At 40.7% G+C, this 7,951-nt stretch overlaps 1 long non-coding RNA gene across 2 annotated transcripts in view; it reads right to left on the bottom strand.

The window, feature by feature from the left end:
- Positions 1–7,951, bottom strand: part of LOC130297488 (uncharacterized) — a 54,339-nt gene that overhangs the window by 30,007 nt on the left and 16,381 nt on the right. For both annotated transcript variants that reach the window (XR_008849561.1, XR_008849562.1), the window contains exon 3: positions 6,080–6,191. This is a non-coding gene — a long non-coding RNA (uncharacterized LOC130297488). The remainder of the gene's footprint in view (positions 1–6,079; positions 6,192–7,951) is intronic.

Genomic DNA, 7,951 nt, shown 5'->3' with positions numbered 1-7,951 from the left:
CGTGTTTTTTGGATTTATTTTATTTTGCCACCAATGTTCTTAGAGCCAGAATATCGCAAAAGTCAATAAAAGAGAAATGTCTTAATTCTTTTTTTTTTTTTACCTGCAAATTTTTATCGAAAAGGTTTCATATTATTACAAAGGAATAATATAAACACAGACCAAACATTAAAGGGGTACTGCGGTGAAAAACTTATATATCTATATATATGTATGTATGTATGTGTATGTATGTGTGTGTGTATATATAATATAATTTTTTTTTTTTTTTTTAAATCAACTGGTGCCAGAAAGTTAAACAGATTTGTAAATTATGTCTATTAAAAAATCTTAATCCTTTTAGTTCTTTTTAGCAGCTGTATGCTACAGAGGAAAATCTACTTTTTACACTGACATGCTGGTGTTGCCCCATACTTTTTATTTTCACAAGCGTTAAAAGGAAGAAAAGACCCCCAAAATTTGTTCCGCAATTACTCCTGAGTACGGAAATACCCTAGATGTGGGCGTGAAATGCTCTGCGGGCACAACAAGGCTCAGGAGTGAGAGCGCACCATGTACATTTGAGGCCTAAATTGGTGATTTGCACAGGGGTGGCCGATTTTACAGCGGTTCTGACATAAATGCAAAAAAAAAAAATACCCACATAAGACCCCATTTTGGAAACTACACCCCTAACGTAATGTAATAAGGGGTACAGTGAGCATTTACGCCCCACAGGGTTCTGGCAGATTTTTGGAACAGTGGTCAGTGAAAATGAAAAATTAAATTTTTCATTTGCACAGCCCACTGTTCCAAAGATCTGTCAAACGCCAGTGGGGTGTAAATACTCACTGCACCCCTTATTAAATTCTGTGAGGGGTGTAGTTTCCAAAATAGGGTCTTATGTGGGTATTTATGTTCTGGCACCACAGGGGGCTTTGTAAATGCACATGGCCCCTGACTTCCATTCCAAACAATTTTTTTCCCAAAAGCTTAATGGTGCTCCTTCTCTTCTGAGCATTGTAGTGCGCCAGCAGAGCACTTGACGTCCACACATGGGTTATTTCCATACTCAGAAGAGATGGGGTTTCAATTTTTTTTTTTAATTTGAGGGAAAATCTGCATTTTAGTGAAAAAAAAAATAAAAATCATTTTCACATCCAACTTTAACGAAAAGCCGTCAAACACCTGTGGGGTGTTAAGGCTCACTAGACCCCTTGTTACGTGCCTTGAGGGGTGTAGTTTCCAAAATAGTATGCCATGTGTTTGAATGTCATTTTGAATACTTTGAGGGGTGCCGTTTTTATAATGGGGTCATTTGTGGGGTATTTCTAATATGAAGGCCCTTCAAATCCACTTCAAAACAGAACTGGTCCCGGAAAAATTCATTTTGAAAATTTTGTGGAAAATTGCTGCTGAACTTTAAAGCCCTCTGATGTCTTCCAAAAGTAAAAACATGTCAACATAACATGGAAACATAAAGTAGAGATATTGTATATGTGAATCAATATATCATTTATTTGGAATATCCATTTTCCTTATAAGCAGAGAGCTTCAAAGTAAAAAAATTCAAAATTTTCAATTTTTTTCATCAAATTTTGAAATTTTTTACCAAGAAATGAAGCAAGTTTCGACAAAATGTTACCACTAACATAAAGTAGAATATGTCACAAAAAAAGTCTCGGAATCAGAATGAAAGGTAAAAGCGTCCCAGAGTTATTAATGTTTAAAGTGACAGTGGTCAGATGTGCAAAAAATGGCCGTGTCCTACAGTGAAAATTGGCTGGGTCCTTAAGGGGTACTCCAGTGGAAACCTTTTTTTTTTTTTTTTTTTTAAATCATCTGGTGCCAGAGAGTTAAGCAGATTTGTAAATTACTTGTACCCCCTCCCATAGACTTGCATTGAGGGGGCATGGCTGTGACATCACAAGTAGAGAGGAGCGAACTTACAGTAAATTCGATTTGTCACGAACTTCTCGGCTCGGCAGTTGATGACTTTTCCTGCATAAATTAGTTCAGGTTTCAGGTGCTCCCGTGGGCTGGAAAAGGTGGATACAGTCCTATGAGACTCTTTCCTAGGACTGTATCCACCTTTTCCAGCCCACCGGAAAGCTGAACTAATTTATGCAGGAAAAGTCAGCAACCGCCGAGCCGAGAAGTTTGTGACGAATCGAATTTACTGTAAGTTCGCTCATCTCTAATCACAAGCCTCCACATCGCTAATCATCCAGCACGGGGCGAAGTTGGCCCCGTGCACCTGATGTCTGGGGTGCCGCAGCTGAGATCGCGGGGGTCCCCAGCGGCGAGACCCCTGCGATCGGGGAGAAGATGTCTAGGGGCGGAGTACTGGACCGATTTATAAATAAAAAATTAAATAATAATAATTCTCAATCCTTTCTGCTCCATTTACTGACATGGTCCCCTTGCGGTAGGGCTGGCAGATCACACTGGCAAGTAAAATATATTAGTCCTTTCTGAGAATACAGAGCATTTCATGTAATTTCCCCTTTGATCACACATTCCCGAAATAAGTTGATAATTCCTTCCATATCTAGAGATCATGATCCATATGTTACACATCACATCTGGTTCGCTTACCACCAGGATTATGCTTTTTATGTTTCCCCAAAATCAGTATTTTCATGTAGTGGGATCTATTTCTATCCTCTCTTATGATGTTCTAGCACTTTCTTTAATGAAATTGTGCTGTCGCCGTACAACGTAACATGTGCTTCTAAGTACAATAAATTAGGGTTCTTCTATCGGTTCAATATGGTCTTTTCCGGTGATACATATAGAAGCTAAAAAACTTCTGTATTTTTAAAGTAAAAAATTTGCCAATATAGTTCCATTTTAAATTTTTCGTTTTTATAATGCATGCTGTTTTTTTTTGTTTTTTTCATCCCATTAAATTTAAAGGAGTACTCCGGCGCGCACTTTTCTCATTTTATCCCGTCCGGCCTGTCCAAAATAAAAGAAAACAAACTTTCTCTTACCTGCCAACGAGCCAAGTGCGTGCCGGACTAATCCTTTAAGGAATTGATTTAAAAAAAATGCATGTGTATGGTTCACATGCACATACTTTGGCCTTTTTATTTTTACATCCAAGCAGGAAAAAAAAAAATGAATTGAAACATCTGAGCTCGGGCCAGACATGCTGGTCGTGAGCGCTCTCTTGTCATGTCCCTGCTGCCGGCGGGGCTGGGATTCGCATGGCGGGACGCACCCGCGTGAGAATCCCAGCCTGTCACTCACCTTCCTGTTCTCGCAGCCCTGGCACGCGTGCGAATCGGAGCTTACATTTTAAAGGGCCAGTACAGTATTTAATTGTGTCTACACCTGCACCCTGTCTTTAGGAACCAGCTCCTCCCTTTTTCCCTGCCGGATCTTTGTTGCCTTGTGCCCTAGTGAAAGCTACTGTGTTTCTGATATCTTTGTTCCGTTACCTGACCCTGCACTTGTGCTGTCTGCCCTGACCTACTGCTACCTTGACCTCGTCTTACCAGTCTCCTTCTGTGCCACACCACCTCAGCAACCTGTGTGGACAAGTCGCGCCCGGGGGTAGCGACCTGCGTGCCGCCTGCCGCAGCAAGACTGGTGAAAACCAGCGGCACCGTAGACTTCACTCCCTGGCATGGGTCACATCTCCACCCACACAGGCCCAGGGGATACACCACCTGCCGTGACCCATACATTAATCATACACACACAATGAATACAAAATGGTTCTTAGTGTTCCCTGTCATGTCTTTCTCAAGTATTCTGGGATACTTGGGCCTCCTATTATCTTTAATAAAGTTTCTTTATTTAATTAAAAAATATTTTTTTTTTTTAAAGCCCCGGAAAAGGCATTTTTCTGACCTAGACAAAATGTGTACCGCGTCTGTCAGTACATGGCAATCCCTCACCTAGTGGGACAAAGTAAAGGACTGAGGCTCTCTAGGGGGGTCATTTATGGGATATGATTGTCTCAGGGATGTGGTCGCCCCACAGAGTTACACTCTACCCTTAAATTTTCCTCATCCTTTGTCACATTGTCAAGTGGAGAAAATCAGGTCGGACAATATGTTGTGTGTCTATTACATAAACAAACAGGCACCAGATCAGAAGATCTTCTAAGATTCCTCCTTCTAACACGTCCTAGCAACATGGTAAACGTTTTGATTGGTTGGGGGTCTGAGTGTTCAGACCTCCACCGATCAGGAGAACGAGCCGGGAGAAGTTCACGTGCGTTCTCTCCTGACTCTGTGTCATGTGATCGTGGCGGTCTCACAATGTAAGACAATGGAGCGTGTCTTGATCACGTAACAGAGCAGGGAGTCCAGCTCATGGCAGCGCTATTTTATAATTTTTCTCAACCATAATTAAAAATGTGTAATTCATAGAAGAGTTATATAGTATTACTATTCTACTGACATAATGGAGGCCTCAGCGAGATTACGTCTTCTACGTAATTAGGCCCCAGTTTCGAAAATATTTCCCAGCAGGACTTCTGCCGGCTCGTTCTCCTGATCGGTGAAGGTCTAAACACTCAGACCCCCAACCAATAAAAACTTAAGACATGTCAGGTACAATTTTTAAAGGGGTACTCCGCTGAAAAACTATATATTTTTTTAATCAACTGGTGCCAGAAACAGATTTGTAAATTACTTTCATTTAAAAATCTTAAAGGGGTACTCCGACGCTAAGACATCTTATACCCTATCCATCACGCCCCCTGTCATAGGCTTGCATTGAGGGGGCGGAGCATGACATCACACGGGGCGGAGCCGTGACTTCACTATGCTCTGTCCCCGTGATCGCTCCGGGGGCTGATTCTAACGGGGTGTGGCGTGGAAGATCACGGGGGTCCCCAGCGGCGGGACCCCCGCGATCAGGCATCTTATCCACTATTCTTTGGATAGGGGATAAGATTTCTTAGCGCCGGAGTACCCCTTTAATCCTTCCAGTACTTATCAGCTGCTATTTGCTCCACAGGAAGTTCTTTTCTTTTTGGATTTCCTTTCTGTCTGACCACAGTGCTCTCTGCTGACACCTCTTGTCCATGTCAGGAACTGTCCAGAGCAGGAAAGGTTTGCTATGCAGATTTTCTCCTGCTCTGGACATTTCCTGACATAGACAGTGGTGTCAGCAGAGAGCACTGTGGTCAGACAGAAAGGAAATTCAAAAAGAAAAGAATTTCCTGTGGAGCAAATAGCAGCTGATAAGTACTGGAAGGATTAGGATTTTTAAATAGATGTAATTGACAAATCTGTTTAACTTTCTGGCACCAGTTGATTTAAAGAAAAATTATTTTCGAGTGGAGTACCCCTTTAAAGATCTACTTGCAGGTCCTGTGTCATTGCTGTATTTCAGTGCAGTGGCATCGCTGTGTGCATGTGTGCCCAGAAACTTCACTTCATGCCAACCACTCAACCTAAAACAGTGTTTCCCAACCAGGGTATCTCCAGCTGTTGCAAAACTACAACTCCCAGCATGCCTGGACAGCCGAAGGCTACTACCCAGCTCTCCTAGACTTCTGAATGGCCCATCAAACTGGACTCTGATTTTGTAGTGCAGTGTTTCCCAACCAGGGTGCCTCCAACGGTTGCAAAACTACAACTCCCAGCATGCCCGGACAGCTGAAAGCTGTCCGGGCATGCTGGGGGTTGTAGTTTGGCAACAGTTGGAGGCACCCTGGTTGGGAAACACTGACCTAAAAGTATGAAAAGATAGTCATGGATCACAGTAGAAATAGAGGAAAAGTGCAGAGGTGACTGGTAGAGATGAGCGAATTTACAGTAAATTCGATTCGTCACAAACTTCTCGGCTCGGCAGTTGATGACTTATCCTGCGTAAATTAGTTCAGCCTTCAGGTGCTCCGGTGGGCTGGAAAAGGTGGATACAGTCCTAGGAAAGAGTCTCCTAGGACTGTATCCACCTTTTTCAGCCCACGGGAGCACCTGAAAGCTGAACTAATTTATGCAGGAAAAGTCATCAACTGCCGAGCCGAGAAGTTCGTGACGAATCGAATTTACTGTAAATTCGCTCATCTCTAGTGACTGGTAGACCCAAGATGTTTTACTGTATTAATAATTACATTTAAGATAAAGGCTCTTACCTTATATAACTGCTCCAGTCCTCCTCCAATGTCCTCATTTTCCATAGAATCTTGCCTATATTTACTTGGTTTTTTATCCCCCTAAAGCTTCTATGCTGCTTCCCAAACATCCCTGAGGCCAATGATAGAGACATCTCAATTTAGACAACATAAAATGCTTTGGAAAAATGTCATTTATCTTAGTGTCCCCTAGAGCAATATCCTCCCGAACTGCAGGTTAACTGAAATGTGATATATATATATATATATATATATATATATATATATATATATATTTATTGAGATTTCAGATAGAGAAAACAGACATGGTCGCACATCCACAACATGCACAATGATCTAAGGCTTCTCAGCAATATTCATTAAATTAACAGGTCATTAGTGTACCTTATGATCATGAAGTGCAAGCCCACTCGCCACGTCACGGCCACCTGTAAGTAGTGGGTCCCTAACGTCCCTAGCATAACATGGCACAGCACTGGGCGGCGACCACCACCGCCGTAACACCAGTGCCCACAGAGGGAACGACCCACTGCCAGAGCAGCCCCAATGCAACTCAAACCAGTCCTAGCGCCGCACCTCCCCTCAGACACAGTAGCAATGGACGCCACACAGCACCACACCAGTGTGAACAAGGTGCAAAAGCTCACTTACCATGCTCTCCCAGTCAGAATGGGAGGCTGCCAGAAAGGAAAGGGCCCTGTGCAGCTTTCTGCCAATTTATTTATGCCTGTGCTGATGGGGAGGGGCAGAGTGCAGACCAAGTAAAAACAACAACAACAAAAAAGAGAGGGGGATAGAAAACACAATGTGAATATAATATAGATATATATAGAGAGAGAGAGAGAGAGAGAGATTTCAAATAGAGAAAACAGACATGGTCGCACATCCACATCATATATATATATATATATATATATATATATATATATATATATAGATAGATAGGTAGATATTGAGATATATATTGATATTGAGATATATATATATATATATATATATATATATATATTACATATAATATGTTGTAATATAAAAAAAATTATGGACACATTGGGACACACTTATGAATAGTGATATACTATGCAGCCTATTCCAGAGTGTTATAATTAATGGATATTGTGGACTGGTCAAATCGACTACTCTGGGGGAGGGGCAGAGTGCAGACCAAGTAAAAACAACAACAACAACAAAAAAGAGAGGGGGATAGAAAACACAATGTGAATATAATATATATATATATATAGAGAGAGAGAGAGGGAGAGATTTCAAATAGAGAAAACAGACATGGTCGCACATCCACAACATATATATATATATATATATATATATATATATATATATATAGGCAGATATTGAGATATATATTGATATTGAGATATATATATATATATATATATAATATGTTGTAATATAAAATAAATTATGGACACATTGGGACACACTTATGAATAGTGATATACTATGCAGCCTATTCCAGAGTGTTATAATTAATGGATATTGTGGACTGGTCAAATCGACTACTACAAGCTGTGTGGATTCATCCGTCATTGTGGAATAGAGAAAGAAACACTAAAAACAACACAAATGACTTGCCCAAAATTTATTATAAAAAAAAATTATAATAATTACATTGTTTAGTTCATCACATAGAAATTCATCATAAAATCGCAAATATGTATGATAAATATATAGGTGATGAATTAAACAATAAAAAAATTATAATACATTTTTGTTAAAGGGGTTCTCCACCATAAGGTGATTTTAGTGCGTACCTGGCAGACAGTAATGGACATGCTTAGGAAGGCTTTGCGCTTGTCTTGGGGATAAATGGCTATGTTGTGAGATTACCATAACACTGTGGCTAGCTTTTTG

This window comes from Hyla sarda, chromosome 13, assembly GCF_029499605.1.
Source record: "Hyla sarda isolate aHylSar1 chromosome 13, aHylSar1.hap1, whole genome shotgun sequence".
Classification (NCBI taxonomy): Eukaryota; Metazoa; Chordata; class Amphibia; order Anura; family Hylidae; genus Hyla; species Hyla sarda.
This window is presented reverse-complemented; position numbering and strand designations above follow the sequence as displayed.